Here is a 14,693-nt window from a genome sequence, read left to right as displayed (position 1 = left end):
GAATTTCCATGTATGTGTAACCCTTGGGCTGAGGTCCTCATTGTAGAGTGCATGGGACGCCCTCAGATATTCAAACTGCACTGCCTCCCCCAGATATTCAGTGAGTGCTCGTGTACACAGGCAGAGAGGGAGCCTGCTGACTCAGAGCCTCATTATAGCCACACTGTGGCTGGAAACTCCACAATATAAAGCCCACATTCCTTTTGAAGCTCAATGGCCCCAGAAGATACTGAGAACACTCAAGTAGGTCCAAGATTGGGGGTTCAAAACCTTGACACATTGGGGGTCATTCCTGTAAAGTTTCCAGTTATGTTCATCTGTCACCTGTTAAAACTCAGGGCAGAGAATTTCATGTGATTTATACACGTGTCCTTCCTTGGATTAAGAATGAGCAAGTGGCAGGTCAGTTAGGGATGTTGGCACATGTACAAGGCTTGAAGCTTGGACAGACTCCCAAAATGTCACAGATGACGGCACCAGGTGAGCTGTCACCTGAGATCCTGGGCGGAGTAAGAGGGACACTCAGTGTATAAATGAGCTCCTAGCACTGACTTCTCTACTCAGACTTCCTCTGTATATCGTGGCTCAAGACTCAATATACAGCCAACGCAGCCATGAAGATCGCAGTTGGTTTTCTGGTGGTGGCTCTGATCTGCTTCTGTCAGGGTACGTAACCCTTAAATTATTAAAGATTATTGAGCAGAAATCTCAATATTTATTGACACATGACCTTTTACACTACAGGAAGCAGAGAATTCCTGAGTGGACATTTGATATTCTCTTTTGCATGCAAATATCCAGAATGGTTTGAGTGTGGTGTCTGTTCACTGAGAGCAGGGTGCATGGGGCAGGCAGATGTGCTGGAAAGGTACTGGAAGTCAGTATCTGGCAGAATGCTTTCTGACTGGCACCCTTCCCCTCCCTTTCCTTCCCCCTCCTCCCATGGTCTGGCAAAAAACTTTACATAATAATAATAAAATAATAATAACAGTAAAGTAAAATTACAGGACAAATCTTAGGTTTTGGTGCTGCTCTGTATTATTTCCTTTCTGGCCTTGTGATAGGTAACCACTGATTTTTCTGCTCTTACTTCTGTTAGATAACCTATGGAGTCCATCAAGCTAGTAGAAATGTCATCTTTGAGAGACTTTTCTCACTCCAGTTGATGTCAAATCTTCACAGAGGTGTACTATGGTGTTCGCACATCTCACTCTGCATCTAAAACTGGCCCCTAAACCTAAACCACCACCAACACCTCTTCTCGAGCTATTAGCCAGCCCTTCTATAAAGATTTAAATAGTTGAATACTAGGAAGGCCTTATAAATTCTCTCTATTTCTCTCTCTTTAGTTTGGGTAATAATATGCATCTGATACTTTGCACAGCACAGGCCGAAATGCATTATTATTTCAGTTTCGCTCATCTTGCATTGCATACATCATCTGTCTTCTTGGGGTCTGCAGTTCAATTTTTGTCTGACTATATCGATTTCTAGTCTGTGATCATTTATTCTCTCTTGGCTATGGTCTGCTTGATTATTTATTTATAAAAAAAAAATTATTCTGCATATCATGAGATACACTGCTAAATGTATTTTAACATTTTAAACAGTAAACATAAAACAAAAAAACAATAAAATTAACAGTAAAATACAAATCAAATGGTAAAACATAATAATATAAAATAACTGCCCAGGAGGGAAGGGTTAGGTTGGCCGTCATAGTTGGTGATTTATTTATTAGGAATGTAGACAGCCAGGCGGCTGGTGGTCGTGAGGATCGCCTGGTAACATGCCTACCTGGTGCGAAGGTGGCGGACCTCACGCATCACCTAGATAGGATTTTAGACAGTGCTGGGGAGGAGCCGGCTGTCGTGGTACATGTGGGCACCAACTACATAGGAAAATGTGGGAGGGAAGTACTGGAAGGCAAATTTAGGCTCTTAGGTAAGAACATAAGAACATAAGAAAATGCCATACTGGGTCAGACCAAGGGTCCATCAAGCCCAGCATCCTGTTTCCAACAGTGGCCAATCCAGGCCATAAGAACCTGGCAAGTACCCAAAAACTAAGTCCATTCCATGTTACCATTGCTAATGGCAGTGGCTATTCTCTAAGTGAACTTAATAGCAGGTAATGGACTTCTCCTCCAAGAACTTATCCAATCCTTTTTTAAACACAGCTATACTAACTGCACTAACCACATTCGCTGGCAACAAATTCCAGAGTTTAATTGTGCGTTGAGTAAAAAAGAACTTTCTCCGATTAGTTTTAAATGTGCCCCATGCTAACTTCATGGAGTGTCCCCTAGTCTTTCTATTATCCGAAAGAGTAAATAACCGATTCACATCTACCCGTTCTAGACCTCTCATGATTTTAAACACCTCTATCATATCCCCCCTCAGTCGTCTCTTCTCCAAGCTGAAAGCTTAAATCCAGAACCTCCAGGGTAGCATTCTCTGAAATGCTCCCTGTTCCACGCGCAGGACCCCTGAGGCAGGCAGAGCTCCGGAGTCTCAATGCGTGGATGAGACGATGGTGCAGGGAAGAGGGATTCAGTTTTGTAAGGAACAGGGGAACCTTTTGGGGAATGGGGAGTCTCTTCCGAAGGGATGAGCCCACCTTCAGGGTGGAACCAGACTGCTGGCGGTAACCTTTAAAAAGGAGATAGAGCAGCTTTTAAACTAGAACAAATGGGAAAGCCGACAGACACTCAGTGCATGGTTCGGAGGGAGGTATCTTCAAAGGATATTAATGATGCATTAGAATTAGGGCATCTCAACAGTAAGGTTCCAATAATAAGAAAAGTAGTCCAAGTGCCTGTAACTAAAAACTCACCTGAGCTAAAAAAATTATAACTTAAATACAAACAAAAAACAAATTTTGAAATGTTTGTATGCTAATGCCAGAAGTCTAAGAAGTAAGATGGGAGAATTAGAATGTATAGCAGTGAATGATGACATAGACTTAATTGGCATCTCAGAGACATGGTGGAAAGAGGATAACCAATGGGACAGTGCTATACCGGGGTACAAATTATATCTCAATGACAGAGAGGAGCACCCGGGAGGCGGTGTGGCGCTTTATGTCCGGGATGGCATAGAGTCCAACAGGATAAACATCCTGCATGAGACTAAATACAAAATTGAATCTTTATGGGTAGAAATCCCTTGTGTGTCAGAGAACACTATAGAGATAGGAGTATACTACTGTCCACCTGGTCAAGATGGTGAGAAGGACAGTGAAATGCTAAGAGAAATTGGTAGTGCGCTAATAATGGGAGATTTCAATTACCTGTAATAGTTCATTGTATCAATTAAGTTTTTTTACTTTTGGTGAAAAGTGTGAATAATTTATCTTATCTTTATATGAATATATTGGACCATCATACTACCCATGGTTTTCAAGTATATAACTTGTAGGGATGTGCAGACAAAAAGATTATGTTCATAAGTCCATAAGTCGAAAGGGGGGGGGTCAATTTCGGTCAATATGGACATATGGAGAATTCCATAAGTTGAGTCTATGTCCATACGTGCACCGGTTCCCTAAATAAAAATTTAAACCCCTCACCCTCCTTAATCCCCCCCCCCCAACACTTACCAAAATTCCCTGGTGGTCCAGCGGGGAGTCAGGAAGCCATTCCTCTATTCCTTTGCGAGGAACTTTTGGCCAGCTTGGGGGGGCCTCCTGACACCCCCAAGCTGGCCAAAAGTTCCGTTTGTGTCCAATGAGGGGTCCGGGAGCGGAACCGCGTTGGACCATGTGACGGCCGCGTCACTCCGACGTGACGCGGACGTCACGTGCTCCTCGCAAAGGAATAGAGGAATGGCTTCCTGACTCCCCGCTGGACCACCAGGGAGTTTTGGTAAGTCTTGGGGGGGATTAAGGAGGGTGAGGGGTTTAAATTTTTATTTAGGATCAACGATCGCGATTTCCAACGTATTCAACATAGCTATGTTGAATAAGTTGGAAATCCGATCGTTTTCGCCTCATCACTTTTTTAAGTTAAAAAAAAAATAAGTTGCGTTTTACATATAAGTTCAAAACGAATGCACACCCCTAATAACTTGTAATTTTTACCGCTGTGGGTCTTTTTAATCATCAGTCCATATGAGTTTTTTATATTTTCAGAATTTTTCTTTGCTTTTAAATATTTTTTATATATAAAAATGTGGAAAAAGTACTTCCCTTAAATGGCGCTGTCGTGCTTCAAAATCCAAATTCCAGAGTTATAAAGATGCAAGTCCAACGTGTCCACATTTTGCGGGCTGCTGCTTCAGGGACTGCACTGCACAGTTCACGATGTAGAGTATTCTCCGGTTAGTACTTGTCAGAAGCGATCCGGGAAACTACAGACCCGTTAGCCTGAATTCAGTGCCAGGAAAAATAGTGGAAAGTGTTCTAAAGATCAAAATCACAGAACATATAGAAAGACATGGTTTAATGGAACAAAGTCAGCATAGCTTTACCCAAGGCAAGTCTTCACTTTTTTGAAGGGGTTAATAAACATGTGGATAAAGGTGAACCGGTAGATGTAGTGTATTTGGATTTTCAGAAGGTGTTTGACAAAGCTCCTCATGAGAGGCTTCTAGGAAAAGTAAAAAGTCATGGGATAGGTGGTGATATCCTTCCTTGGGCAGTGTTTTATGCAAATAGACAGTTTTTCACAATTTGCGCTAATACCTGTGGGCCGGATTTTAAAAGGGTTACGTGCATAAGGTACGCACGTGATCCTTTTAAAACACCCCTGCACGCGCCGAGCCTATTTTGCGTAGGCTCGGTGGCGCACGCAAGCCCCAGGACGCGCATAAGTCCCGGGGCTTGCAAAAAGGGGCAGTCGGGGCCATGGCCAGGGGGCCTGGTGTCGGCTCGGAGGCGTGGCTGAGTGCCCCGACACAGTGGCCTGTGTCGGGGCCTGCCGCGCAAGCAGACAGCCGGCACGCATGTTACTACTGCCCGGAGGCAGTAGTAACTTTTCGAATAAATGCAGAGGGTGGGTCTAGATAGGGCCGGGGGGGTGGGTTAGATAGGGGAAGGGAGGGAAATGTGCGGAGGAGGGAACGGGCAGCGTGTGCAGGGCTCAGCGCGTGCAAGGTACACAAATGTGCACCCCCCTTGCACGCGCCGACCCCGGATTTTATAAGATACGCGCGGCTACGCGCGTATCTTATAAAATCCAGCATACTTTTGTTTGTACCTGGTGCGTGAACAAAAGTACGCACGCGCGTAGATTTATAAAATCTACCCCTATGTGAAGAGCTAAGTTAGCACAAATTGTGATAACATTTTCATACTTTGTGATATGAGAGAGAGAGGGGGAGAGAGAGAGAGAGAGGTTAGGGGCCACTTTGACATTCAACGTGAGACATGTGAACAGAACAGTGCTCTCTTGTGAAGATTTGTTGACCTTCGGAGTGAGGAAACTCACTCAAAGATGAGATCTGTGCAATGTTCTCAGCACCTGGCTTGATGGGCTGTCATCAAATCTTCACAAGAGAGCACTGTTCTGTTCGTACGTCTCACGTTGAATGTCAAAGTGGCCCCTAACTCCCTACACTAATACCTAAACCTCACCTCCAGTTACTAGGTGGGCCTCCCATAGGGATACAAATACCTATCTAGGGAGAGGACATTATGGCTAGTCTCTCTCTCTCTCTCTCTCTCTCCCTCTCTCCCCTTCACATGTACTAAAACAGCTATCACACAGCTTAACACTACTGAAAAGCTAACCCCTAAATCCTCCTCTTTCTCAGATTTGCATCGCACCATACAATATGGTGCTATCGCATGCGTTAACATGGCTTTTTTCATGCGAAAACACCTTAGTACATTTTGATAAATGACCCCCTACTTTTGTATCTGAGGCAATGGAGGGTAAAGTAACTTGCCCATGGTCACAAGGAGCGACAGTGGACAATTTTCTCAGTGGAAAAGGGTAAACAGTGGAGTGCCTCAGGGATCTGTACTTGGACTGATGCTTTTCAATATATTTATAAATGATCGGGAAAGGAATACGAAGTGTGAGGTAATCAAATTTGCAGATGATACAAAATTGTTCAGAGTAGTTAAATCACAAGCGGATTGTGATACATTACAGGAAGACTTTGTGAGAAATGTAAAATTGGGCATCCAAATAGCAGATGAAGTTTAATGTAGATAAGTGCAAGATAATGCATATAGGGAAAAATAACCCATGCTATAGTTACACAATGTTGGGTTCCATATTAGGAGCTACCACCCAAGAAAGAGATCTAGGCGTCATAGTGGATAACTCATTGAAATCATCGGTTCAGTGACCTGCGGCAGTCAAAAAAGCAAACTAAATGTTGGGAATTATTAGAAAGGGAATGGTGAATAAAACAGAAAATGTCATAATGCCTCTGTATCGCTCCATGGTGAGACCGCACCTTGAATACTGTGTACAATTCTGGTCGCCGCATCTCAAAAAAGATATAATTGCGATGGAGAAGGTACAGAGAGGGGCTACCAAAATGATAAGGGGAATGGAACAACTCCCCTATGAGGAAAGACTAAAGAGGTTAGGACTTTTCAGCTTGGAGAAGAGACGGCTGAGTGGGGATATGATAGAGGTGTTTAAAATCATGAGAGGTCTAGAATAGGTAGATGTGAATCGGTTATTTAATCTTTCAGATAATAGAAGGACTAGGGGGCACTCCATGAAGTTATCATGTGGCACATTTAAGACTAATCGGAGAAAGTTCTTTATCACTCAACGCACAATTAAACTCTGGAATTTGTTGCCAGAGGATGTGGTTAGTGCAGTTAGTATAGCTGTGTTTAAAAAAGGATTGGATAAGTTCTTGGAGGAGAAGTCCATTACCTGCTATTAATTAAGTTCACTTAGAGAATAGCCACTGCCATTAGCAATGGTTACATGGAATAGACTTAGTTTTTGGGTACTTGCCAGGTTCTTATGGCCTGGATTGGCCTCTGTTGGAAACAGGATGCTGGGCTTGATGGACCCTTGGTCTGACCCAGCATGGCATGTTCTTATGTTCTTAAGAAAAAGAAACGTCTGTTGTTTTCCCAAAGAAGCATTTTGGAACAGAGGCAATGCTGCTAGCAGTGCACACAGCACTGTGAAGGTTAAAAGACTGTGGCGCAGGGGGCAGCCTAGAAGCCAAACAGTTTAAACATTTTTGTTTGATACAGAGAGCTGTGTCTTGGGGCCTGAAGAAAAACAAAAATAGCTTCAAAAGCAGTATTGCAATTAAGGAGAAAGTTCCGCCTGCCCAGAAAGGGTCTATAATGTGAGTCAGGGCTGCACAAGTAGAGTCTTTATGTCTTTTCTTCAGAGAAATAAACAAGGGAACCATTTGTGGACTTGGTGTTTGAACAGGATGTGGCCCTGTAGAAGCAGGCCAGCTATTCTGCACTACAGCTCAAGGAAGTCAGCCTTATCTATGGAAAAAATAACAGCAAGATTTCGAAGTTTGGCTACTAAACTATTTGGAAGGCCAGAAGCAACTGCAAGAGAAACTTGTAGAGCCCCAGACTGCCTGGACATCTGCTTTGAAAGAACAAGAAGCAAATTGGGGTCTCCTAATTGCCAGACTTCCAGAAGTAAAGCCAGGGAAGGGCCCATCGCAGCTGGAAGCAGAGGAAGCATAGCAGCCATTTGAAGCACCTGTAACATTTGGCCCCTCATGGGGAGGTGCTGCGGCTGGCTGCACTCACCTGGATGATCGCCAGGCTGCCCAAAGCGGTGAAGATGTTGTCAGCCGCAGTCTTCCTCACCTTGCCGGTGCCCTCTCTAGGCACATGTGTGCTCTGTGTGCTGGCCTTTAAAGCCCCATGGTGGGCAAGCCCAGCTGGGATGCCCACAGAGAGTTAGTGACTTGGCTTCTTAAGCGTCGGTTGCACTCCCCAGACTTGCCTCAGCAATGGGTCCTCCTGAATTAGCAGTGCATGATGCTCTCCTGAAACATTCCTGCTCCTGCCCTGCTTCCTCTAGCCTGCTTTGCCTTGTCCAGGCTGTCTTGTCTCTTCCAATCCACTTTGCCTTACTTTCAGACTTGCCCCATCCTAGTCCTTTGCTTAGCTTACCTGGTATTGACCTCTGCTAAGGAACCAGGCTACTCTCTTGCCTGCTGCATGCCATTGACTTCTTCTACGGATGCAGACTTTTCACTTTCCTGCTGCCTGTCTCTGACCTTTGCCACAGACCTTAACTAAGCATTGCTCACTGCCTGTCCTGACCCTTGGCTCGAATCTGGTAACTTACTACTTGCTGCTTGCCCTTACCTCAGCGCAGCCTCAGACTTCCTTGTTGCCTGAGTCCTGCAGGCCCCTGGAACCCAAAGTCTCACCCTGTGGGGAATGGGTTGGTATAGGTGAAGATCCAGATATGTCCTAGCCCATGGCTTGTAGGGATGTGCAGAGCAAAAGTTTATGTCCATATGTCCATATGTCCAAAGGGGGTCCCATTTGCGGTCAATATGGACATAAACAGAATTCAATGCATTGAGTATATGTCCATATGTGCAAATAAAAATTTAAACCCCTCACCCTCCTTAATCCCCCCCCCCCCCCCAAGACTTACCACAACTCCCTGGTGGTCCAGCAGTGTCAGGACGCCATTTCTGACCAAGTTTGCAAGGAGCACGTGACGTCGGCGTCACGTCGGAGTGACGCGGCGTCACGTGATTCCCCGCGGGGTCACTTCCGGGACGCTCGTTCGGCCCAAAAGGAACTTTTGGCCAGCTTGGGGGGGTCAGGAGGCCCCCCCAAGCTGGCCAAAAGTTCCGTTTGTTCAAAACGAGGGGTCCGGTGGGGGAACCGCGGTGGACCACGTGACGGCCGCGTCATCGATGTGACGCGGCTGTCACGTGCTCCTCGCAAAGGATTTCAGGAATGGCGTCCTCACTCCTCGCTGGATCACCAGGGAGTTGTGGTAAGTCTTTGGGGGGGGATTAAGGAAGGTGAGGGGTTTAAATTTTTATTTTGGATCAACAATCGCGATTTCCAACATATCCAACATAGCTATGTTGGATATGTTGGAAATCCGATCGTTTATGTCTCATCACTTTTTTAAGTTAAAAAAAAATATAAGTAGCATTTTACATATGCGGTCAATACGAATGCACACCCCTAATGGCTTGTCTGCCATCAGTCAACGTGGGCTAGGTGGGTTCACCTACTAGGCTGCATTAACCATGCCACAGCATAAGGATTCACTATTATTACAAGTTTGCTGAGGCTATGGACTCAGGGGACTTGTCCACGGTGCAAGCCATACCAGGAGTAGCTCAGCATATCCAGCAGCAACAAGAGATACTAAACCAAGTGACTGGCCTGCTCAAAGGGCTTGGGTACAGATGTACACAATGGAAGCCCAGCTTCAGGCACCAATCTCTATGGCTTCATCTCCACCCGAGCCTGTACGTTTCCCAGGACCCTTAGCATACCTTCCGCCACCTCACTTACCTTCGGGACCCCAAGGAATGCAGGGACTTTATAAATCAATGCAGGTGGCTCCCATCCCCTCAGACCACACAAAGGTGATTTCTTTGATGTAGATCTCCATCTTCACCTGGGCCTCTCTTTTGTGGGAGCGAGATGATCCATTGCTCCAGAGTTCAGATCATTTCCTACCACAGTTTCATCTGATGTTTGACAAACCATGTTGTGCAACATCTGCAGCTATGGAATTGCTGAGAGTCTGAAAGATCTCTTACCCAGGAAGACACTCCCTAGAGGTTGAGTGTATCAAGTATTAGCACCAGAGATGGAGGCTGTGTCCAGGTTGGAGGCTGTGTCCAGATTCTTGTGGCCTGGTTTTGCCTCTGTTGGAGACAGGATGCTTGGCTCCCTTGGTCTGACCCAGCGTGGCAATTTCTTATGTTCTTATGTTCTTAAATACATCTAAGAGAATTTGGAGAGATGATTCATCTGGCCCTTATCTTCACCTGCAGAAGCAGGCTTTTTCTTCATGGGAAAAAGGACAGCTCCTTCAGACCCTGCCTAGGCTACAGAGGTCTAAATGCAATCAGCTGGAAAAACTGTTATCCTCTGCCTCTCATCATCGAGCTATTCTATCACCTCCAAGGAACACAAATCTTTACTTGATTTCTGTTGGACCTATAATCTGATAAAGATAAGAGAGGGTAATGAATGGAAGATAGCCTTCAATACTAGAGGTAGCCATTATGAATATTTGGTTATGCTATTTGGCCTATGTAATGCCCCTGCTATCTTTCAACACATGGTGAATGAGATCTTCTGGGACCTCCTGTAGTCACTGGAAGTGGTATATTTAGATAATATTCTCATCTTCTTTTTTTTTAAATTATTTGATTATTAGTTTTCATTAATTACAGAAGAAACTTTAAATTATAAAAGTAATATGCAGTCTTGACATTTCCAAAATTATTAGTTATCCACAAAAGATATTTCTCAAGTTTCATCACATGTCATTTCCACGTTTACATAGACCATCAAACATAATTCAAATGATAACACACAAACACAGCAATGTATCAATATATCAACAAAACAATATAAGTGAGGCTAGAAATTTAAGGGCGATTTATCCATTAACAACAATTTTTTGAAAAGGCTTAACATAGAACTAACTGCACATTTAAATTCTAACTAGAAGTTGGAGACAAGGTGACTAGTTTCTTTTGTTCCACAAAGTTTTTCAATTGTTCAGGCATAAAACAGATATACATATCCTCCTGTTTTTTTTTTATCAGACACTTGCACTAAAAGCATGAAAGAAAAGAGAAACCCAATGTAATCACTTCTTGATGAAGGGCCAAAAACCCTTTTCTCCTGTTTTGCGTGGTTAAAGCAAGGTCTGGGAAGATCTTAATAGCTTTATCGTAAACGACAATAGGGTACTTACAGAACTATTTTATCATGACCTTATTTAGGTCTAAGGAATTAACAAATGTTACCAATAAAGCTGAATTTTCAAGAAATTTTGTAAGATCTCCCTGAAAAGGTAATTTAGCAGGCATAGAATTCCAGGGTGCGGGGCCGGCAATGGATAGGGTGCGTTCCTTGGTAGCATTGTAGTAGGTGCTACAATGTCACATGGTAGGAGCAATGGACGGCTGGCGCCATCAAATCCAATACTTGACGGATTTGAAAATATCGTACGATATTTTAATCCATCAGAAAAACGATTCGCATCCCTAGAAGAAAGGCAGCTTATAGAGCAAGTGGAAGAGAAGCTGCCACTGGAACATGCAAGTGGAGAATTGAGAATCCTGCTGGAGGAGGATTGAAACTCAGACGTGCAGATGGACTCATATAAAAGACTATGGGTTGACATTGGGTAAAGGTTGCAGTGGGTGGCTGTGGTAATTGAGGTTTGGCTAAGAGTATCCCCTGTAAGATGGGGAGAGCATAACTCTCTACACCCTACCTGGAGTTTAACTGGCAAGAGGCCAAAAAGAGGTATTTGGGGAGAAAAGTTTACTTCACGGGATAGGAAATAGCCATTACTATTAGTGGCATCAGAAGCATGGGATCTTCTTAGTGTTTGGGTACTTGTCAGATACTTGTAGCCTAGATTGGCCAAGGTTGGAAACATGATGCTGGGCTTGATGGACCCTTGGTTTGACCCAGTATGGCAATTTCTTTATTTATTTATTTATTTAAAAACATTTCTATACCGTCTTTCAAAAGCGAAATCGCTCACCAAAACGGTTTACAGAAATATGTTCTTCTTAAGTTTGGAGAAGAGACGGATGAGAGGGGATATAATAGAGGTCTATAAAATCATGAGAGATCTAGAATGGGTAAATGTGAATCAGTTATTTACTCTTTCGTATAATAGAAGGACTTGGGGGCATTCCATGAAGTTAGCAAGTAGTGCATTTAAAACAAATCAGAAAAAAATTCTTTTTCACTCAATGCACAATTAAGCTCTGGGATTTGTTGCCAGAGGATGTGGTTAGTGCAGTTAGTGTAACTGGATTTGAAAAAGGTTTGGATAAGTTCTTGGAGGAGAAGTCCATTAACTGCTATTAATCAAGTTGACTTAGAGAATTGCCACTGCTATTAATTGCATCAGCAGCTTGGGAACTTCTTGGTGTTTGGGTACTTGCCAGGTACTTGAAGCCTGGATTGTCCACTGTTGGAACCAGGATGCTGGGCTTGATGGACCCTTGATCTGACCCAGTATGGCAACATTTTATGTTATGTGTTTATGCATGTATGTTTTACCCTCTCATCCAGAGCAGTAAAGTAATTTCTGATAAGCTCTGAGTGGTATCAAGCAGTATCATTCATGCTAACATGGATGAACACAATGGGATGGTTGCCAGTAGACTTCTGCATGGCAATTTCTCTGTAATGTCTCAGATTTTGGTACAAGAGAGACAGCAAACTTCCTGGGACAATATGCCTAGTTGGCAGATGAATTCCTCCATGGCACCTCAGAAATGGATCACCAACAACCATTACCCTCTGTCTCCTTGGTGCAGTGGTTGTTGAGCCCCCAGCTCTGCAATTTGCTTGTTTCAGTTCCTCTTCATCCACGGTTTAATTCCACTTCTTCAGCTCAATGGAAATTGAAGTTGGGGTATACGGTGGCTGTAGTGATCTGGGTTCACCTGTTATCTTGTGGTCCATTTTCATGTTCTCCCTACTTGAGTTTTCCATCTTTGATACCTCAATAAATTATTAATTGATGTAGTCCTCATTCTCCAAGATGCTTCTCAGTTTTTTTTTTTGTTATTTTTTTTCCAAATGATGCAAACCAAATATCAGGTTTAATATGTATGTAAAGTTTTGCCATGCTAATTTATGTGTGCAAAATCTACTTTGAAAAATCCTACACATGACTGACACATAAATTATGCATGAGCAGATTGTGATAAATTGCAGGAAGACCTTGTGAGACTGGAAAATTGGGCATCCAAATGGCAGATGAAATTTAATGTGGATAAGTGCAAGGTGATGCATATAGGGAAAAATAACCCATGCTATAATTACACAATGTTGGGTTCCGTATTAGGTGCTACAACCCAAGAAAGAGATCTAGGTGTCATAGTGGATAACACATTGAAATCGTCGGTTCAGTGTGCTGCGGCAGTCAAAAAAGCAAACAGAATGTTGGGAATTATTAGAAAGGGAATGGTGAATAAAATGGAAAATGTCATAATGCCTCTGTATCGCTACATGGTGAGACCTCACCTTGAATACTGTGTACAATTCTGGTCGCCGCATCTCAAAAAAGATATAATTGCGATGGAGAAGGTACAGAGAAGGGCTACCAAAATGATAAGGGGAAAGGAACAGCTCCCCTATGAGGAAAGACTAAAGAGGTTAGGACTTTTCAGCTTGGAGAAGAGACGGCTGAGGGGGGATATGATAGAGGTGTTTAAAATCATGAGAGGTCTAGAACGGGTAGATGTGAATTGGTTATTTATGCTTTCAGATAGTAGAAAGACTAGGGGGCACTCCATGAAGTTAGCATGGGGCACATTTAAAACTAATCGGAGAAAGTTCTTTATCACTCAACGCACAATTAAACTCTGGAATTTGTTGCCAGAGGATGTGGTTAGTGCAGTTAGTATAGCTGTGTCCACAAAAGCATCGGATAAATTCTTGGAGGAGAAGTCCATTACCTGCTATTAATTAAGTTGAGTTAGAAAACAGCCACTGCTATTACTAGCAATGGTAACATGGAATAGACTTAGTTTTTGGGTACCTGCCAGGTTCTTATGGCCTGGATTGGCCACTGTTGGAAACAGGATGCTGGGCTTGATGGACCCTTGGTCTGACCCAGTATGGCATGTTTTTCTGTTCTTATGTTTGAAAATGACCCTCTTAATCTATTACAATGGCAACACATGTGTAACTTGGGCACATACAATAACAAGAGGGTCTGACACATCTAGACTCAGATTCAGTCTCTCATTTGTTTGGTGGGTTCAGAAAAATGGGGTCTTGCAGATGCTGAAGGGGAACCAGCTAAAGGTATTGGGGTAGGTTATTCTTCTTGTCTGCTCAGGGTGTTATATCCATTATCCTCCCTCCATGAACCCTGTCCCTCTCTACAATATTAGCTGCTGGCCACTCTTGAGATCCCACAAAATTTAATTCCACTCCTGGTCCAATCACTCAGCTTTTGTTTGCTTGAATGTCCAGCTGGCAGCTATGTAAAGGGTGTGTATCGGGTGCAAGGAACATACTGAATTATTCAGAGTTCATGGGTTACGTGACCAAGATAAACAATGGATTTATTTTATTTATTTATTTAAAAACAATTTTCTATACCGTCGTTTAGTAATATACCATCACAACAGTTTACATTTCGGCACGAAATAGGTTGGTTTGGTTTCTAAGTTATCATGGTGTGCCAATATTTTACGGTTACATAGTTCAGTAATATACTCTAAGGGGTAGATTTTCAAAAAACGCGAATAGGCGTACTTTTGCTGGCGCATCAAGCGCCAGCAAAAGTACGCTGGATTTTAGTAGATACGCGCGGAGCCGCGCGTATCCGCTAAAATCCTGGATCGGCGCGCGCAAGGCTATGAATTCTGTATAGCCGGTGCGCGCCGAGCCGCGCAGCCTACCCCCGTTCCCTCCGAGGCCACTCCGAAATCGGAGCGGCCTCGGAGGGAACTTCCTTTTGCCCTCCCCTCACCTTCCCCTCCCTTCCCCTACCTAACCCACCCACCCGGCCCTGTCTAAGCCCCCCCCTTACCTTT

At 43.7% G+C, this 14,693-nt stretch overlaps 1 long non-coding RNA gene across 1 annotated transcript in view; it reads left to right on the top strand.

Moving 5' to 3' along the window:
* The first annotated feature begins 564 nt into the window (after positions 1–564).
* Positions 565–14,693, top strand: part of LOC115079311 — a 40,402-nt gene continuing 26,273 nt past the window's right edge. The window contains exon 1 of the long non-coding RNA XR_003853252.1: positions 565–666. This is a non-coding gene — a long non-coding RNA (uncharacterized LOC115079311). The remainder of the gene's footprint in view (positions 667–14,693) is intronic.

Source organism: Rhinatrema bivittatum, chromosome 1, assembly GCF_901001135.1.
Source record: "Rhinatrema bivittatum chromosome 1, aRhiBiv1.1, whole genome shotgun sequence".
In the NCBI taxonomy this organism is placed as follows: domain Eukaryota; kingdom Metazoa; phylum Chordata; class Amphibia; order Gymnophiona; family Rhinatrematidae; genus Rhinatrema; species Rhinatrema bivittatum.
This window is presented reverse-complemented; position numbering and strand designations above follow the sequence as displayed.